Source organism: Triticum aestivum, chromosome 3D, assembly GCF_018294505.1.
Source record: "Triticum aestivum cultivar Chinese Spring chromosome 3D, IWGSC CS RefSeq v2.1, whole genome shotgun sequence".
Lineage (NCBI taxonomy): Eukaryota > Viridiplantae > Streptophyta > Magnoliopsida > Poales > Poaceae > Triticum > Triticum aestivum.
Window position 1 is genome coordinate 531,931,928 of NC_057802.1, and position 21,184 is coordinate 531,953,111.

Genomic DNA, 21,184 nt, shown 5'->3' on the forward strand with positions numbered 1-21,184 from the left:
GCGCGCCACTCAGTCGCTGACGTCAAAAGAGCTTCGGCTGATACCACGACGTCGGGATACCCATAACTACTCCCACGTAGATGGTTAGTGCGTATAGACCAAATGGCCAGACTCAGATCAAATACCCAGAACTCGTTAAGCGTGTTGTTTATCTGCGAACGCCGACCAGGGCCAGGCCCACCTCTCACCTAGGCGGTCTCAACCTGCCCTGTCGCTCCGCCATAAAGTAACAGTCGGGGGCTGTCAGGAACCCAGGCCCACCTCTACCGGGGTGGAGCCACCTGTCCTTTCAGCCCCCTCATCAGAATCACTTGCGGGTACTCAACGAGCCGACCCGACTTTAGTCACCACATGTGTCATGTATATAATGTATATAGTATATACCCGTGATCACCTCCCGAAGTGATCACGGCCCAGTAGTATAGCATGGCAGACGGACAAGAGTGTAGGGCCACTGATGAAACACTAGCATCCTATACTAAGCAGTAGGATAGCAGGTAAGGGTAACAATTGTAGAAACAATGACAGGCTATGCATCAGGATAGGATTATCGGAAAGCAGTAACATGCTACACTACTCTAATGCAAGCAGTATAGAGAAGAGTAGGCGATATCTGGTGATCAAGGGGGGGGGCTTGCCTGGTTGCTCTGGCAAGTAGGAGGGGTCGTCGACTCCGTAGTCGAACTAGGCAGCAGCAGTGTCGGTCTCGTAGTCTACCGGAGAGAAGAGGGGGAAGAAACAGTAAATACAATGCAAACATAAGCATGACGATGCGTGACATGACAATGAGCGGTGCTAGGGGTGTCCTAACGCGACAGCAGGTGGTATCGGTGAAGGGGGGGAACATCCGGGAGGTATTCCCGATGTTACGCGTTTTTGGACAGACGGACCGGAGGGGGAAAGTTGCTAGTTCGATAGGTTAGGGAGGTGTGGTGGACGAACGGACTGTGTATCCGGATTCGTCTCGTCGTTCTGAGCAACTTTCATACAGAAAACATTTTCATCCGAGTTACGGTTTAAAAGATATGAATTTTCAAAGTTTATTTGAATTTCTGGAATTATTTATATTCAGAAAAATGAATTATGACGTCAGCATGAGGCAATGCTGACGTCAGCAAGTCAACAGGTCGGCTGACCAGTCAAACCAGACAGGTGGGTCCAGTGGGACCCACATGTCAGCCTCTGTTAGTCTAATACTTAATTAAACTAATCTAACAGTATAATTAGAGGGGTGGGCCCCACATGTCAGTGAGTGATTAGTTAAATAATTATTTTTATTTATAAAACATTTTCCTTTTCTTTATTTTTGCGGCGGGGCCCGCATGTCAGTGACTGGGCCTGCCCAGTCAGCAGTTGACTGGTCAACCCAGTCAACTGGGCCGTGGGGGCCACTGGCAGGGGCACTGGGGTGGCCCCAGGCCTGCCACGTCGGCGGCCGGCGCCGGAGCAACGCCGGCGACCAAAACGCACGGCGGCGCGCGCGGGAGGGGCGCGGGTTTCACCCACAGTGGGTTTGCGGGGGCGGGGCTGGGCGCGTTCGACGCGGCTCGACGTCGCGCGTCCAACGGCGGTGGTCGGAGGGGCTGAAACGGCCGGGGACGACCGCTACGAGCTCGCCGGCGGCGAGGTGCTACGGGTGCCCGACGGAAGCTGCGTTAGAGCGCGCGAACGGCCGAACTAACTACCTAGGCGGGCGCGGCACGGTGCGGTCGGGCTAGCGGGCCTACGGCCGTGACCATTTGGTCACCGGAGACACGCCGGCGGCGAGCTCCGCGGCGTGGCGTTCGGGCGCGCGTGGGGGAGCAGCTACGGAGCGCGAGCGAGCTAACGGAGAGGGGGAGGAGAAGGAGAGGCTCACTGCGAGGCTGTAGGGAGTGGCAGTGAGCTCGGGGAGGGCGCGGGGTAGCCGGAATCGGCGACGAACGACGGCGGCCGAAGGTTGAAGACGAGCTCGGGGAGGCCGGTGCAGAGGCGCTCGACTCGTTCCCGAGGGCGTAGTCGACGTAGTCGACGGCGGGAAGTCGTTCGGGCACGTCGTCGGGGCGATCGGGGCACGGTGGCCGCGAGTTCGACGGTGAACGGCGGCGAGCACGCGCGGGCAGAGGAGATCGAAGGGGAGAGAGAGGTGGATCTGGCGGGGGAGAGGCGCAGAGGCCGAGGGAGTGAGCGGGGTGAGTGGGAGAGAGGCCCGAGGGGGCGGGGGCCGCTGGCGCCCTTATCCTCTCCGGCGTCGGTGCCGGCGAGGGGGTCGGGCGGGAGCGCGCCCCTGTTCCGACCCGGTCGGGGGAACAGGGAAGGGGGCGAGGGAGGAGAGGTGGGCTGGGCCGGGGTCGGGGGTGCGGGGGTGCGGCCCAGTTTGGGCCGGGGGGGTTCGGTGCAGATGGGCCACGGGTCCAGTGGGGGGGAAAGGCCTGCTCCTTTTTTTTCTTTTCCTGCTCTGTTTCTGTTTTCTGTTTTCTTTTTTTTGCTTATTTCCTTTTCTGTTTTATTTCATTTAAAAGTATTTAGGTATTTTATAAAAATGTGTTTTCTCCACCATAATTACCAGTGTAATATTTGGCACCCACTGAACATTTTTGTTTGAGTTTTTGAAAACTTTTATTTTTCACTTTAATTATATTTGAAGTTTGAACTAGGAGTTTGAAAAGGAAGGTGATTCAAATGTGATCAAGCCCTGTTTAGCAACATGATTAGTTTAATCACAGGGAGTTACTGTAGCATGATTCTCAGGGTGTTACAGCAACTCACGCCACCCGGAACACCACAGCGTAATGGTGTGTCCGAACATCGTAATCGTACTCTACTAGATATGGTGCGATCTATGATGTCTCTTACTGATTTACCGCTATCGTTTTGGGGTTATGCTTTAAAGACGGCCGCATTCACGTTAAATAGGGCACCATCAAAATCTGTTGAGACGACGCCTTATGAACTGTGGTTTGGCAAGAAACCAAAGTTGTTGTTTCTTAAAGTTTGGGGCTGTGATGCTTATGTGAAAAAGCTTCAACCTGATAAGCTCGAACCCAAATCAGAGAAATGTGTCTTCATAGGATACCCAAAGGAGACTGTTGGGTACACCTTCTATCACAGATCCGAAGGCAAGACTTTTGTTGCTAAATTCGGAATCTTTCTGGAGAAGGAGTTTCTCTCGAAAGAAGTGAGTGGGAGGAAAGTAGAACTTGATGAGGTAATTGTACCTGCTCCCTTATTAGAAAGTAGTTCATCGCAGAAACCGGTTTCTGCGACGCCTACACCAATTAGTGAGGAAGTTAATGATGATGATCATGGCACTTCAGATCAAGTTGTTACTAAACCTCGTAGGTCAACCAGAGTAAGATCCGCACCAGAGTGGTACGGTAATCCTGTTCTCGAGGTTATGCTACTAGACCATGACGAACCTACGAACTATGAAGAAGCGATGGTGAGCCCAGATTCCGCGAAATGGCTTGAGTCCATGAAATCTGAGATGGGATCCATGTATGAGAACAAAGTGTGGACTTTGGTTGACTTGCCCGATGATCGGCAAGCAATTGAGAATAAATGGATCTTCAAGAAGAAGACTGACGCTGACGGTAATGTTACTGTCTATAAAGATCGACTTGTTGCAAAAGGTTTTCGACAAGTTCAAGGGATTGAGTACGATGAGACCTTCTCACCCGTAGCGATGCTTAAGTCTGTCCGAATCATGTTAGCAATTGCCGCATTTTATGATTATGAAATTTGGCAAATGGATGTCAAAACTGCATTCCTGAATGGATTTCTGGACGAAGAGTTGTATATGATGCAACCAGAAGGTTTTGTCGATCCAAAGGGAGCTAATAAAGTGTGCAAACTCCAGCGATCTATTTATGGACTGGTGCAAGCCTCTCGGAGTTGGAATAAACGCTTTGATAGTGTGATCAAAGCATTTGGTTTTGTACAGACTTTTGGAGAAGCCTGTATTTACAAGAAAGTGAGTGGGAGCTCTGTAGCATTTCTAATATTATATGTGGATGACATATTGCTGATTGGAAATGATATAGAATTTCTGAATAGCATAAAGGGATACTTGAATAAGAGTTTTTCAATGAAAGACCTCGGTGAAGCTGCGTATATATTGGGCATCAAGATCTATAGAGATAGATCAAGACGCTTAATTGGACTTTCACTAAGCACATACCTTGACAAAGTTTTGAAGAAGTTCAAAATGGATCAAGCAAAGAAAGGGTTCTTGCCTGTGTTACAAGGTGTGAAGTTGAGTAAGACTCAATGCCCGACCACTGCAGAAGATAGAGAGAAGATGAAAGATGTTCCCTATGCTTCAGCCATAGGCTCTATCATGTATGCAGTGCTGTGTACCAGACCTGATGTGTGCCTTGCTATAAGTTTAGCAGGGAGGTACCAAAGTAATCCAGGAGTGGATCACTGGACAGCGATCAAGAACATCCTGAAATACCTGAAAAGGACTAAGGATATGTTTCTCATTTATGGAGGTGACAAAGAGCTCATCGTAAATGGTTACGTTGATGCAAGCTTTGACACTGATCCGGACGATTCTAAATTGCAAACCGGATACGTATTTACATTGAACGGTGGAGCTATCAGTTGGTGCAGTTCTAAACAAAGCGTTGTGGCGGGATCTACGTGTGAAGCGGAGTACATAGCTGCTTCGGAAGCAGCAAATGAAGGAGTTCATATCCGATCTAGGTGTCATACCTAGTGCATCGGGTCCAATGAAAATCTTTTGTGACAATACTGGTGCAATTGCCTTGGCGAAGGAATCCAGATTTCACAAGAGAACCAAGCACATCAAGAGACGCTTCAAATCCATCCGGGATTTAGTCCAGGTGGGAGACATAGAAATTTGCAAGATACATGCAGATCTGAATGTTGCAGACCCGTTGACTAAGCCTCTTCCACGAGCAAAACATGATCAGCACCAAGGCTCCATGGGTGTTAGAATCATTACTGTGTAATCTAGGTTATTGACTCTAGTGCAAGTGGGAGACTGAAGGAAATATGCCCTAGAGGCAATAATAAAGTTATTATTTATTTCCTTATATCATGATAAATGTTTATTATTCATGCTAGAATTGTATTACCGGAAACATAATACTTGTGTGAATACATAGACAAACAGAGTGTCACTAGTATGACTCTACTTGACTAGCTCGTTGATCAAAGATGGTTATGTTTTCTAGCCATAGACATGAGTTGTCATTTGATTAACGGGATCACATCATTAGGAGAATGATGTGATTGACTTGACCCATTCCGTTAGCTTAGCACTCGATCGTTTAGTATGTTGCTATTGCTTTCTTCATGACTTATACATGTTCCTATGACTATGAGATTATGCAACTCCTGTTTACCGGAGGAACACTTTGTGTGCTACCAAACGTCACAACGTAACTGGGTGATTATAAAGGTGCTCTACAGGTGTCTCCGAAGGTACTTGTTGGGTTGGCGTATTTCGAGATTAGGATTTGTCTCTCCGATTGTCGGAGAGGTATCTCTGGGCCCTCTTGGTAATGCACATCACTTAAGCCTTGCAAGCATTGCAACTAATGAGTTAGTTGTGGGATGATGTATTACGGAACGAGTAAAGAGACTTGCCGGTAACGAGATTGAACTAGGTATTGAGATACCGACGATCGAATCTCGGGCAAGTAACATAACGATGACAAAGGGAACAACGTATGTTGTTATGCGGTCTGACCGATAAAGATCTTCGTAGAATATGTGGGAGCCAATATGAGCATCCAGGTTCCGCTATTGGTTATTGACCGGAGACGTGTCTCGGTCATGTCTACATAGTTCTCGAACCCGTAGGGTCCGCACGCTTAACGTTTCGATGACAGTTATATTATGAGTTTATATGTTTTGATGTACCGAAGGTTGTTCGGAGTCCCGGATGTGATCACGGACATGATGAGGAGTCTCGAAATGGTCGAGACATAAAGATTGATATATTGGAAGCATATATTTGGATATCGGAAGTGTTCCGGGTGAAATCGGGATTTTACCGGAGTACCGAGGGGTTACCGGAACCCCCCCCCCCCCCCCCCCCGGGGGGGGGGGGGGCTTAATGGGCCATAGTGGGCCTTTGTGGAGAAAAGGAGAGGCGGCCAGGGCAGGGCCGCGCGCCCCTTCCCCCCTAGTCCGAATAGGACAAGGAGAGGGGGGCGGCGCCCCCCCCCCCCCCCTTTCCTTCCTCTCCTCCACCTCTTTCCCCTCCACTCCTAATCCAACTAGGAAAAGGGAGGGTGTCCTACTCCCGGTGGGAGTAGGACTCCATCTGGCGCACCCCTCCTGGCCGGCCGCACCTCCCCCCTTGCTCCTTTATATACGGGGGCAGGGGGGCACCCTAGACACAACAATTGATCGTTTGATCTTTTAGTCGTGTGCGGTGCCCCCCTCCACCATAGTCCACCTCGATAATACTGTAGCGGTGCTTAGGCGAAGCCCTGCGTCGGTAGAACATCATCATCGTCACCACGTCGTCGTGCTGACGAAACTCTCCCTCAACACCCGGCTAGATCGGAGTTCGAGGGACGTCATCGGGCTGAACGTGTGCTGAACTCGGAGGTGCCGTGCGTTCGGTACTTGATCGGTCGGATCGTGAAGACGTACGACTACATCAACCACGTTGTGCTAACGCTTCCGCTTTCGGTCTACGAGGGTACGTGGACAACACTCTCCCCTCTCGTTGCTATGCATCACCATGATCCTGCGTGTGCGTAGGAAATTTTTTGAAATTACTGCGTTCCCAACAGTTTCGTGGGCGTCCTGTGTCCTACAGTTTGACTCCCCTGCTTCTTGGGCTTTAGGGAGGGTTTTTTCCACTTGTGCTGCTGTTTTTTCTCTTTTGTGTTTCCTGGGTTTGTTATCGTAGTGTGCTCTTTCTTGTGGACACCGGCATTGCCCCGATTCTCTTGGCTGGATGGTAGGGGGCAGTGCTAAGTGGGAATATTTGTAACTCGTGGTTCTTCAGTTGTGTTGTATGATTTTGACTGTACTAGGATGGGCTTGCTTGTTTACTCATTCTTGTACCTTGACCTGAGAATTACTTGCATGGAACTGACTGCTGATTCTTATTTTTCTTCAGGAGTTCAGGGTGTATTTCTGAGGGGAGCGTATGAACTTCGATTGAGTTGAGTTTCGTCTGCTGTACTTCCTGTAACTAACAGCAGCAAAGAAAGGGCGTCATGGTTGAGAAGGTATGCTTGAGCTCTATCATTGCACAACTTTTGATTGCTCATTTACACCAAAGTGTGATTAAAATCTACAAGTTCTGTAATAAACAAGCCATTTGTTTTGAAGCCTTGAACATCCAGTCTGGCTCAAATAAATAAAACCCTGAGTATCACTTTGATTGCTGGTTCCTCATATGCTAAAGGAAAAGTTGAATTTCTTTTTGTTCTGGATCACATAGAATATCTCATTTTTTTAGCATTGACATAGTGAACATGATGAACTTTTGACATGTCATGTGTTATGTGGTTCTTTGAAAGCCGCTGACATGTTTAATCTCTTATGCAGATTGAACATCACACAAGTCCAAAGAACATAATAGCAATGGGATCTCGAAGCATCTGCCTTCTCATTCTTCTTGTGATCTTCATCCCCAGTTCTGTCATGTCTGAATCAAGTGATATAAAAAGTTTATTCACTCCGAGGCACTCAATTGCTGAAGAAAAGGGTTTCCTCCGCAGCTGGTTTGATTCAGAAACTCCCCCTTGCAGCTGGTTAGGTATAACCTGTTCGGGGCGTAGTGTTGTGGCCATAGACTTGTCCTCCATGCCACTCTACGTCCGGTTTCCTTCATGCATTGGGGCATTCGAGTCGCTTGTTCTGCTGAACTTAAGTGGGTGTGGGTTTACCGGTGAGGTTCGGGACACCCTGGGGAATTTGCAGCGTCTTCAGTACCTAGAACTGAATGATAACCAGCTTAGTGGGTCCCTGCCTCCCTCATTATATACCTTGAAGATGCTAAAAGAAATGGTGCTTGACAACAACTTATTACATGGACAACTGAGCCCTGCAATTGCTCAGTTGCAGCATCTCACCAAGCTGTCCATATCCGGGAATTCCATCTCTGGTGGCATTCCTACAGAGCTGGGCAGTCTGCAAAACCTAGAGTTCCTGGACCTTCACATGAACAGCCTAAATGGATCAATACCAGCAGCTTTTCGCAATCTGTCTCAGCTGTTGCATCTTGATCTAAGCCAGAATAACCTCAGTGGATTAATATTTTCTGGAATAAGTTCGTTGGTGAACCTTATGTCACTTGATCTGTCCTCAAACAATTTTGTGGGGCCAATACCTAGGGAGATTGGTCAATTGGAAAACCTTCAACTGCTGATTTTGGGCCAAAATGCGTTCACCGCGAGCATTCCAGAAGAAATTGGTAATCTGAAGCGGCTTCAAGTACTTCTGCTCCCTGAATGCAAACTCACAGGCACCATCCCTTGGTCAATCAGCGGTCTTGTAAGCCTGGAGGAATTTGACATATCAGAGAACCACTTCGATGCTGAACTCCCAACATCAATCGGTCTGCATGGCAATCTGACACAGTTGATTGCGAAGAATGCAGGGCTCAGGGGGAGCATACCGAAAGAACTAAGTAACTGCAAGAAGATTACTCTCATACATCTGTCATTTAATGACTTCACTGGCTCCATCCCTGAAGAACTTGCAGAACTGAAAACTGTTATTTCTTTTTCTGTGGAAGGGAACAAACTATCAGGCAATATTCCAGATTGGATAAGGAACTGGGCAAATGCAAGATCTATATCGCTGGGTCAAAACTTGTTCAGTGGACCTTTGCCATTGCTGCCATTGCAGCATCTACTCAGTTTCTCTGCAGAAACCAACCGTCTCTCAGGTTCTGTCCCTGCTGAGATGTGTCAAGACAACTCCCTGCAAACACTCATATTGCATGATAACAATCTGACTGGAAGTATCGAGGAAACTTCTAAGGGATGCACAAACCTCACCGAGCTGAATTTGCTAGGTAACCATCTTCATGGAGAGATACCAGGGTACCTGGCTGACCTGCCTTTAGTTAGTCTGGAATTGTCCCTAAACAATTTCACAGGAATGCTGCCTGACAGGTTGTGGGAGTCATCAGCTCTTTTGCAGATCTCTCTCAGCAATAATCAGATTACCGGCCAGACCCCAGATAGCATTGGTAGGCTGTCCAGCTTGCAGAGGTTGCAGATTGACAATAACTATTTGGAAGGACCCATACCACAGTCTGTCGGCTATCTACGAAATCTGACTATTCTGTCTCTGCATGGCAATGGGTTATCTGGGAACATTCCAATAGAACTCTTCAACTGCCGAAACCTTGCTACACTGGACCTGAGCTCTAATAATCTGACCGGGCACATCCCGAGGGCCATATCTAACTTGACATTGCTCAATAGCTTGATTTTGTCTTATAACCAGCTCTCTGGTGCTATTCCTGCCGAGATCTGTGTGGGGTTTGAAAATGAGGTTCACCCTGACTCGGAGTTTGTGCAGCATAACGGCCTTCTTGATCTGTCATACAACCGGTTGACTGGTCAGATTCCGGCAGCAATAAAGAAGTGTTCTATGCTGATGGTGCTAAACCTGCAAGGCAACTTGCTAAATGGCACCATTCCCTCAGAGCTTGGTGAGCTGACAAATCTTACAAGCATTAATCTGTCTTCTAATGGATTAGTTGGACCAATGCTTCCTTGGTCTGCACCATTGGTACAACTTCAAGGCCTTATTCTATCAAACAACCACCTAAATGGCACCATTCCTGTTGAGATAGGCCAAGTTCTTCCCAAAATTTCAATGCTAGACTTGTCCGGTAATGTACGTACTTACCGGAAGTCTACCCCAGTCTTTGCTGTGCAACAAATATCTGAACCGCCTGGATGTCAGTAACAACAATCTCTCTGGGAAAATTTTATTCTTTTGTCCCATGGACGGAGAATCCTCAAGCTCACTGCTGTCATTCAATTCAAGCAGTAACCGTTTCTCAGGGACCCTAGATGAGTCTATCTCGAACTTCACACAACTGTCTTCTCTTGATATCCACAACAATAGCCTCACTGGAAGCTTACCATCAGCACTCTCTGATCTCAGCTTTTTGAACTATCTTGACCTCTCAAGCAATGATTTCTATGGTGTCATCCCTTGTGGTATTTGCAATATATTTGGCCTCACATTTGCCAACTTCTCTGGTAACCACATCGACATGTTCAGCTCATCAGATTATGCAGCAGGAGGTGTTTGTTCCACTAATGGCACTGGTCGTAGGGTGGCTCATCCATCTCATCGAGTTCGAAGATTAGGGATCATTTGTATCCTTTCACTTGCTGTCATCATTGTGTTAGTACTTCTGCTGTTTTATCTGAGACACAAACTATCGAGGAACAGTTCATTGGTTATTGTGCCTGCTGGTAAGGCTAAGGCTACCGTTGAGCCAACCTCAAGTGATGAGCTCCTAGGAAGGAAGTCACGGGAACCTCTGAGTATCAATCTCGCAACTTTTCAGCATTCACTGTTGCGGGTCACCACTGATGATATACTGAAAGCCACAAAGAATTTCAGTAAAGAACACATCATAGGCGATGGTGGCTTTGGCACTGTCTATAGAGCGGCACTCCCTGAAGGTCGGAGAGTCGCGATCAAGAGGCTTCATGGTGGCCATCAGTTCCAGGGTGATCGTGAATTCCTAGCTGAGATGGAGACCATTGGAAAGGTGAAGCATCCAAACCTTGTTCCCCTGCTTGGTTACTGTGTTTGTGGCGACGAACGGTTCCTGATCTACGAGTACATGGAGAATGGGAGCCTTGAGATATGGCTGAGGAACCGAGCAGATGCGGTTGAAGCGCTTGGATGGCCAGACCGTCTCAAGATCTGCCTCGGTTCTGCCCATGGACTTGCTTTCCTTCATGAAGGATTTGTGCCTCATATCATCCACCGGGACATGAAATCAAGCAACATCCTGCTGGACGTGAACTTCGAGCCGAGGGTCTCTGACTTTGGCCTCGCAAGGATAATCAGCGCGTGCGAGACTCATGTCAGCACCGACATCGCCGGTACATTCGGATACATCCCCCTAGAGTACGGCCAGACAATGAAGTCCAGCACGAAAGGCGACGTGTACAGCTTCGGCGTCGTCATGCTGGAGCTGCTTACAGGACGGCCACCTACAGGGCAAGAGGACTTGGAAGGTGGTGGAAACCTTGTTGGGTGGGTACGATGGGTGATCGCTCGCGGAACGAGGAACAAGCTGTTTGATCCTTGCCTGCCAGTCTCAGGCGTGTGGCGGGAGCAGATGGTGCGCGTGCTCGGCATCGCCCTGGACTGCACGGCCGACGAGCCGTGGAAGAGGCCAAGCATGGTGGAGGTGGTGAAGGGCCTCAAGACGACCCAGGCGATGGAGTGCGGACCTCTGGTGGTGACGGTGTCCAGGGGCGCGTAGTGCTGGCTTCGTAGCACTGTTCTTATTGATAGTGATGTGATGTGATGTAATAATGTAGGCTGATGGTAGGTAACTTGTAGCTGTAGTTGGGACAAATGCTGGAGATTGTAATGAGATGAACCAGTGTCGCTCATGTTCAGGCTGTAGTTGGGACAAATGCTGTTGTATCTTAATTCATGTACTGTGTGTCAGTCACTCATGGCAGCATGGGTGTTTCACAAGCTCTGAAGATGGTTGTGCTGAAAGTTCACTTCTCCTTTCTTTTGTTTATGCATTTTAGAGAGCTAGTAGTTCTAAGCTCATGTGTTTTTTTACCAGATCCAGAGCTCTTCTGATCTGATGTTGTTCGCGCTTTGCTGCTGCTTCTGTTTTGACTGGTTTTTTTCTGTGTCGTAGTACACCATAGAATTCCTAGTACTGTTTATGCTTATCTCTTTTTTTTGCGAGAGACTGTTTATGCTTATCTGTTTGCCAGAATATGCTCTTCTGCTCTTCCCTCTTTCTTCGGGTTCATGTGGCCATACCATACTTGCAGTAGCAGTATCTCTTGCAAGGCCAGCTGAATCTTGAGAAGAAACGACGCAACGCGGGAATGAGCAGTTGAGAATTCAAGTTACTGCCTACATTACGTTCCTAGAGGCTTCTAATTTCAGTACTTTCAAGCTAGTTGCATTTTTTTGTTTGGTTTAACAATCTGCTCTTCTACATATATCAGAAACACGAGGAGCAAGATGTCTTACACTGAAGCCTGGAGGAACTATGCTCAGGTAAAAGGCAGGGCATTCTCTTCCTAGTCTAGAATTTACTCTAAGGGTGACAATTTTTTCTCCATATCCCTAGACTCTGTATGGTGCTGGCAGAATGGCTTGTGTCGTTCTTGTTTCTATGTGTATCGCCGATGCCAGTGTTTCTAGATGGTGATTTTTATGTGTGTTTCCTACTTTTGTTCTGATGTAGAAGAAGAGCATCACAGATGCTAATCTTTTCTGCTGTCATACAGGCAATACCATCGCTCCAGGTTTAGGGGTAGAAATGTAGAATTCAATCAGATTTTCTATTGCTCAGGGAGCCGCTAAATGTAAATTTTCACATTGACACGAGCTAACTGCATCATCTTTCAGCCAGCAAGGCTACCCAAGGAATCTTTCCTGTTACTTAGGCCACTTTCTGACGATTCTTTGCTTGCTTAGCATCATATTCAATCCCTCGTTTCGTAGATATTCTTCTTTCTAATTACTCCCTCTGTAGACTAATATAAGATCAGTAATGAACTCTTTTCAGTTTGCTGACTTGTACCTGCTGATGATTTGCAGCTACTGGGCTTTCAGGAATCAAGTGGCATCTCTGCAATTGCTGCGCTAGGAGTCAAGGTGTGTCGTGCTGACTTGACATCTCTGCAATTTCAGGAGTCAGGTGACATCCGTGCAATTTCAGGAATCAGTTTGCTGACTTGACATCTCTGATGACTTGTCACCAGCCGTGCTGCTCGACGCCCGCCGCCGCTGACATGCGCCTCACCCCCGAGCTACGGTGGGTCTGCAGCGGCCGAGAGGACGGCCTCGTCATTGAGGTGAATAACCTGACACCTTCTCACTGGATTTGTGCTGGTCTGTGCGTCACCAGTGTGATGATTTTATCTGAGTTTCTTCTACTTCCAGCCATGTGCTCTATACAGGCGTAATTATGTGGAGAATTATACAAAAACTGCAAGTGCCAAGCGGGCTCGGTTAACTAGGAGAATCATCTTCCCTGTTGACAAGTCAACGGTGACCAAATGATGATAGCCATGGCCTGGTCCGTCAAACCCCTTCGAGAGTAGTAGGCACCCTTCACCATTAATCTCAGTCAGGCAAGAGAGCTGAGCGAAGCTAGAAGCACGATGAGGCGACGGCACGAGCTGGTTTCGCTGTCTTGTTGCTTGAGCGGCCTCGTGCTGGTGCTGCTGCTCCTCGCGCTGTCGGCTCGAGCTCAGCGGCAAGCGCAGACAGATCCGTCCGAAGGTGCGTGGCACACGCAGAGTATTTCATTCCACTCCTCTTTAACACCCTCGAATCGACTTCAGATATACTATAAGTCTTCCTCTTGTATACAAGCGCAGTGGCCTCGCTGAACGCCATCTTCTCGAGGTGGGGCCTGCGGGCGTCCACGGCGTGGAACATCAATGGCGAGCCTTGCAGCGGTGCCGCCATCGACAACACCGACATAGATAATGATCATGAATTCAATCCTGCCATTAAGTGCATCTGCTCCTACAACGCCAGCACCATCTGCCACATCACCAGGCTGTAAGTCGCTCCTTCCGACACCAACTCCATTAGTGGGTGTATGATAAACCGTACTTAATATGCAATTTAGTACAACCTCTATCAAAATATAAGACGTTTTTTGGTTTTGCATTGGGCATAAAAAAATATCTTACATTTTGTTACGGAGGGAAGATAAGACAACTGCACATTAGAATTTCTTTATGATCTGTATTGCTTTGTCAAATTTGTTGGAAAAAAGGGACATGATCCAATGTGTCTTCCATGCTTATGGACTCACCACAATTCATGAATAGTTGCATGTTCTTATCCTAGTCTATGCTTTCAAGATGTTACCCTGTTACTTACTGTTCTTCCATTTGTTCATGCAGGAAAGTATATAGACTAGATGTGGTTGGTCAGATTCCTGCGGAACTGCAAAATCTAACTTACCTGACAAACCTGTATGAACTATTTCCACCATGAAGCTTCAAAGCTAATGGACGTCCACTTAAAGCGTTACACAAGCTCATAATCACAAGATGCAGTTCCCCTTGTTAGTGTCTGCTGCATGCCTGCATGCCATTAGCGGGCGAGAAAGGGAGTACAGCAGGCTTTTATAGACTATCTGTTATAGTCTTACAACTATAGGTTAGAATAGTGCAAACAGAGTATACGCACAGTTTCTTTGTTGCTTAGTTATGCTTCTTTCAGTAGATGTCACTTCTATTGACGTTCTTGGTTTTTCAGAGCTAATGGACATCCACTTAAATTGTTACACAAGCTTATAGTTGCAAGCTGCAGTTCCCCTAGTTAGTGTCTGTTGCATGCCATTAGCGGGCGAGAGAGGGACTACGGTAGACTTTCATAGACTATCTGTTAGAATAATGGTGCCAACAGAGTATTCATGTTTTATACATACACTTTGTTTGTTGCTCAGTCACGCCTCTTTCAGGAGATGTCATTTCTATTGATGTGCTTGGTTTTTCAGACGTCCTTTCCTTTATTTACATGTTATTTCCAATCGATATACTTTTCCAATAGCTAGAAAAATGGAGTTTAACTCAGTCAGCCTCCCACTACTTCTATAGTTTATGAGATAACGTTTATGTTACATATTACTTGGTAGTGTTGTAGTTCTAGTTGTTTTTACTTTCCAAGGCATATATGAATTAAATGCTGATGCCTGCAAGCCAATAAGTGTTTCTGCAGATGGAACTTTGGAAACATTAGTTTTACATTTGGTTATCTGACGCACTTTCAGGAATTTAGCGCAGAATTACTTGACTGGATCTTTACCAACATTTCTTGAAAAGCTGGCTCAGTTGCAGTATCTGTAAGAATTGCGATTTGTGTGAAGCATTTATATGTAAATGGTAGTACTATTACGTGGTATCTCGTCCAGTGCATAACTTGCTCTGATTTCTTTTCAAAATTACAAGACATTTGGGAACCAATGCATTAACTGGAGTTTTACCGAGGGAGCTGGGTAACCTCGAGAATCTCATTTCGCTGTAAGATAATATATCTCTTGTTATTGTGGCAACTCAAATCAAATTCAAATATATTGTAGCCATGTGGAGCTTTTCGGTCTGTTGGTTCATTTTATTTGTGATGCTCAGAAACATTTTGTTAAAATAGGCTCCATAAATCAAGCACCTGTTTTTTCATGTACCAGTTGTGTCATATTTGTATTTTCTGAGCCTGCATTTCCTTATGTTTCAGGGCCATTAGCGCAAATAAGTTCGTCGGTCCACTCCCGGAAGTAGTAGAAAACTTGACCAAACTTGAGCAACTGTTATGTCTTGGTTCTGCTTGACCTAATTTCCTTGTAAGACCCATGTACCAAAACTGGGCATAACCATTTCTATCTTTAAATTTAAGGTATATCGATAGCTGTGGTTTAAGTGGAGAGCTACCATCTACCTTTTCCAATCTAAAAAAATAATAATCTTAAGAAGCTGATGATCCTGTGAATTCTCTTATCATGATTTCTGATCTGTTATAAAGTCATTAAGGCACAATCAACATATTAACTTTGTTCTTATCTATCCAGATGGGCTTCAGATAATGATTTTACTGGGAAGATACCTGATTACATTGGAAACTTATCAATTTGACAGATCTGTAAGATATCATATGTAGAATTTGTTAATGAAAATGATGAAACTGAGCCAAGAAATGATCCACATGTTTATGATGTCCATGATAGGACTGAAGTTACTGTTTTTACTAAAAAAAGCTTAGACCATTCTACTTCCGGCTGTCGGGCTGTATAACATTTTAGAGGCCGCTTTCATAATTTGTAAAGGAATTGATTCGTTTCACGGCTAATTAGATGTATGTTTTAATTCAGGAGACTCCATGGAAATAACTTTGACGGTCCCATTCCTGCAAGTTTTTCTAATCTTGTCAACATGACAAATTTGTAGGTTCTTCCTATTTTAGAATTGGTGATACCTGTTGTGCACTTAATGCAAAATAGTGCTTGTTGTTCACTAACTTTTACATTGTGAAGGCGAATAGGTGATTTAACGGGAGAGGTGTCTTCATTGGCTTTTGTGGCTAACATGACATTGTTGAAAACTCTGTACGTTGACATAGTTTGCTCGTAACAACTTTTTATTAGTTTGCACTTCACAACTTTGTATGTCTAAGCATATGTGGGGTAATCCTAAACCTCTTTATTCTATTCCTACAGAGTTCTGAGAAACTCCAGGATATCTGACAACCTTGCTTCAGCGGACTTCTCAAAATTTGTTAACCTCAATTATCTGTAAGCAATTTTGGACAAAACTTACGAGTTTAACACTACCGAGGAACTGTTTGGAATCTACTGTGTAGCTGAGAGTAAAGTATGTGCTAAAAGCTATTTGTACGTTCTGATTGATGCAGGGACTTGAGTTTTAACAGCATAACTGGCAAAGTTTCTCCAACCCTTCTGAACCTGAATACCCTGAATTTCCTGTAAGGATATCTGTATAGAATCTAGTGTTCTTGGAAGTCCTATTTAAAGTACTAGTGTTTTTATTTTCCTAAGTTCATATGGATCAGATTTCTTGGGAGCAATAACCTCTCTGGGAGCTTACCAGACATGATTAGCCCTTCACTTACTACTATGTGAGCTGTTTTCTTCCTCGTTTTAATTTGTTTTTTCTGTTTCATACTGATAGCACGTATGTCCGCTAATATGTCGAACTTGAAAGATTGGATGTATCTTGCTCTTCTTTTTTTCTTCCTCCTTCTGATCAACATGTGTGCCATCTGTCTTTGCAGTGACTTGTCATACAATATGCTCTCAGGAAGATACCCTTCTTGGGTTAACATGAATAATTTACATGTGTAGGTTTTTCTCTTCAAATTCCCATTTGGAAGGCAGACAAATCAATGCATGGCTGTTGTATTTTCAATCTGGACTGTGAGACCACATGCTTTCATGAACCCGTTTGTGACCTAATTGTCTGAATGGTATTTCTTTTAGGAATTTGGTGTGGAACAACTTTGTGATAGATAACTCAAACAACAGGTTTTTTTTTCTTCCATTGCTTCATTTAGTTGCCCTTCGTATCTATGAAACACCATGTGATTGAACGATCTATTTTGTACCTAGTACTTTGCCTTCAGGACTAAATTGTCTTCAGCGAGATACTCCATGTTTTATTGGTTCTCCATCTCGTGAGTCCTTATCTCTTAATCCTTAGCAGTATCTGCTCTGGACATCACTAAAATCTGTATCACTTCTTTATTTCTCCTAATCTGTAGATTCTTCCTTTGCGGTAGACTCTGGTGGTAAAAGACCCATCAGAGGCTCAGGCAACACCATTTACGAACCTGATGATGCCAGTCTTCAAGGTGCATCATACTACGTTACAAACTCAACGAGATGGGGTGTTAGCAACATCGGGAAATTCGTGGATTCCCCCAATGGGAGTTACATAATAGACACTTCTCGCCTGTTTACCGACGCACTTGATTCTGAACTATTTGAGACAGCCAGAATGGCACCCTCTTCATTGAGATACTACGGCATCGGGCTAAAGAATGGCTTGTACCACGTTGTACTTCAATTTGCGGAGATCTTTTTCCCAGATGACCAGACACACGTTATTCTTGATTATATCAGGAAATGATTGTTTTGCAGTGGTTCATTTGTTTTATCTATGAAATCGATTCTAGGATATCACATTTTTACCTGTGGAATATCTTTTGCTTGCTTCCCTGGTGCAGGGTGATCTTAAAGAAACAGACTTCGATATAAAGAAACAAACAAATGGAAAATCTTACACTGTTATTCAGAGACAGTATACTGTTGAAGTAATGAATAATTTCATTGGTATCCATCTCTTTTGGGCTGGAAAGGGCACTTGTTGCATTCCTGAACCTGGGTTCTACGGGCCATCAATCTCAGCATTAAGCGTATTTTCTTATGGTACCATCACTTCTGCTACTCACTACTCAATTAGATAACTAAATTAATCACATTACGATTTATAATAGTCCGCTTTCTATTACCTTACTACTACTGTAGATAGCAACGGTGAAGAGGATCCTGGTCCACAGAAAAACAGCACTACCAATAACACAGGTTTGGTTGTTGGAGTTGTAGTCTGTGTTGCAGTTTTAGGATTTCTAGCACTCGCTGGGGCCTTTATTTGGAGACAGAAAAGAAGGAAGTTAGAGGTGGAAATGGAAGGTAAGACAGACCGTAAAATTGAGTGCTAATCATGGGGAGATTTTTCACGGGGTTAATCATGGAGGAAATTGACATGTGCTTCCTTTTTTCCCCTGATGTGGCGTTTTGCAGAGCTGTTTGGTATAGTTGGAAGGCCTAACGTCTTCAGTTACGGTGAAATAAAATCTGCTACGGGCAGTTTTAGTCCTAGTAACATTCTCGGAAGAGGGGGATATGGACTTGTTTACAAGGTCAGTTACATTGCCAAGATTAGGCAGCTCTACATTTCATTGTAGATTGTTTCTATTAGCAGTCTACTAAACATATTGTACTTGTTTCATGCTGAAATCATGAGTCGTATCTTCCATGTACAGGGTAAGCTACTTGATGGGAGAATGGTAGCTGAAAGCAGCTGTCTTCTACATCTAATCAAGGGAAAAAGGAGTTCATGACAGAAATTGCAACCATATCTGCGGTGCAGCACCGAAACCTCGTGAAGTTGCACGGCTGTTGCATCGACAGTAAGATGCCACTTTTGGTCTATAAGTACCTGGAGCAAGGGAGCCTCGATCAAGCAATCTTTGGTATACCTTGTCTATTCTCCACCTCAAACTTTCTTCCTCGGTGCCATGAAAAGGAAGTATCCTTCCAAGTGTCTAAAGCTAAGTGAAAATGCAGGCAAGACAGACTTGAACCTAGATTGGAGGACACGCTTTGAGATATGCGTAGGCATTGCAAGAGGTTTAGCATACCTCCATGAGGAGTCCAGCATGCGAATAGTGCACCGGGACATCAAAGCCAGCGATGTCTTGCTCGACGCTGATCTCAACCCTAAGATCTCTGACTTCGGGCTGGCTAGGCATTACAAGGACAGCATGACTCATCTCAACACCGGAGCTGCTGGCACACTGTAAGAACATTTGTTGTCCATCTTAACAGAAAATCAATCAGACACTCACCGTATTCTCCGGTTTTAGTGGTTATCTCGCACCCGAGTACGCCATGACGGGACACCTGACAGAAAAGGCGGACGTCTTCGCATTCGGCATCGTGGCACTGGAGATCATCGCTGGACGTCGAAACTTCGATGACAGTCTTGAGGAAGACGAGAAGTGTCTTCTTGGATGTGTAAGCTTTCACATACTTATCCTGACCTCAAAAACCATCTACTCACTTTGTTCAGCATACTAAGAGCATTACAAGTAGAACCCTCAAACCCTCAAATCCTTAAAGCAGTTTTAAGGGTTGAGAAGTGCCACTTTTTGACACTTTTAAGGGTTAAAAAACAGGGGCAAATACTAGAACCCTCAAACCCAACCCTTATAACGGAATATTCCGTCGAGCACCTCGGGCATTCCGTCGAGCACCTCGTGCACGACGGGCGGAGGGTCGGCGATTGGGGGCGTGGGCGCGGTCTTCGTCCGGGAGGTGGTCCTCTTCACGACCGGGGTCCCTTCCGCGGCGAGCTTGGCCACCGCAGCACCCTTCGGCCCAACCGACGACGTCTTCCGATGGCGCTTGGTGGTGGGCGGCTGCGGCGGGGCGAGGGAGGAGGCGGGGGCCAGGGCGACTGCGGGCTGCGGAGGGACGACGTGCTGGCCAGCACGCCGCCGCTTGGCGCCGAGGACGTGGGTGGCGGCCACCACCGACGCGACCTGCGCCTGGCTCGGGACGGGCGGCTGCTGGGCCGACGTGGGCGTCGCGGAGGCGGCGACTGGGGGCGGGGCGACGGGCGGGGCAAGGGAGGAGGCGGGCGTGAGGACGGGGGCGGGCGGCGGCTCCATGGCGCGCGCGCGGCGGCCGGCGGCGATTGGGGGCGGGGCGACGGGCGGGGCAAGGGAGGAGGCGGGCGACGAACCTGATTTTTCCCTCCCGCGCGCGCGCAACGGACAAATAGAGGTTGGGGTTGTTTCCCCTCTCCAACCCTCATTTTTAGAGGCTGGGAGAGCGACCCGGGCTCTAACCCTTAAAATTGTTTACAGGTTTAGGGGTTAAAGGGTTCTAGTCTTTGCGTTTTTTTTGTTTCAACCCGTAAAAAAACGGTTATTTTTGAGGGTTTGAGGGTACTACTAGACATGCTCTAAGGAAACTAACCTCCGCAGGCCTGGCATCTGCATGAGAGCCAGCGGACACTTGAGCTGATAGACAGTAAACTCGCCGAATTTGACGAGGAAGAGGCTCCCCGACTTATCAATGTTGCTCTTCTTTGCACGATGGGCCTGCCTCAGCGACGCCCGGCGATGTCCAAGGTCGTGTCCATGCTTACGGCAGATATGGAGGTGACCGACGTGGATGCGACCATGAGGCCTAGCTACGTCCCTGAATGGCAGCTCAGCAGCTTCAGCAACAGCTACTTTTCAGGATCGGGGTCGTCAGTTCAACAGTCTTCAGGCAGCCAAGTCAGCGCATCGTCCAGCTCAAGCAAGAAACCCGGGATCCACAGGGACACCTTGCCGCTGGTTCTGTCGCCTTGTTCTAGTGGCAGGATCGACGAGGGGACGTGAATGCCAGTGCATGCAAGGCTGCAGATTTTGGTTCGGGATGGGAACCTAGATATTGCCCTTTCCAGCATCGGGTCCTGATTTCTGCGTGCCGTATACTCATATTTGGTTAGTTCTTCTGTTCACTTCAGGACGATTTGTGTTTTCTCTAACAAATACATACATGCATAGAACGTCTCGCTCTTTGATTCATTGAATTTTCAAAAGACCTTTTGATCACTCTAGCCCTTACGAAATTTTCCTGCATGTATGGCTTCATACGTTTGATTGCACTATATTTCGTAGGGAAATTCCATGGGTTCATACTTTTTTTAGGCGCGAC

General features: G+C 46.4%; 1 long non-coding RNA gene and 2 pseudogenes across 1 annotated transcript; all 3 read left to right on the plus strand.

Annotated features, from left to right (window-relative positions):
* The first annotated feature begins 7,980 nt into the window (after positions 1 to 7,980).
* LOC123080272 (leucine-rich repeat receptor protein kinase MSP1-like) lies at positions 7,981 to 13,127 on the plus strand (annotated as a pseudogene).
* Positions 13,128 to 13,539: 412 nt separating this feature from the next.
* On the plus strand, positions 13,540 to 15,306 carry LOC123080273 (uncharacterized). The gene is made up of 4 exons (XR_006438277.1): positions 13,540 to 13,731; positions 14,082 to 14,340; positions 14,954 to 15,025; positions 15,132 to 15,306. It is a non-coding gene; the product is annotated as an uncharacterized lncRNA (long non-coding RNA).
* Positions 15,307 to 15,849: 543 nt separating this feature from the next.
* On the plus strand, positions 15,850 to 19,275 carry LOC123076451 (probable LRR receptor-like serine/threonine-protein kinase At1g56140; annotated as a pseudogene).
* Positions 19,276 to 21,184: the final 1,909 nt, after the last annotated feature.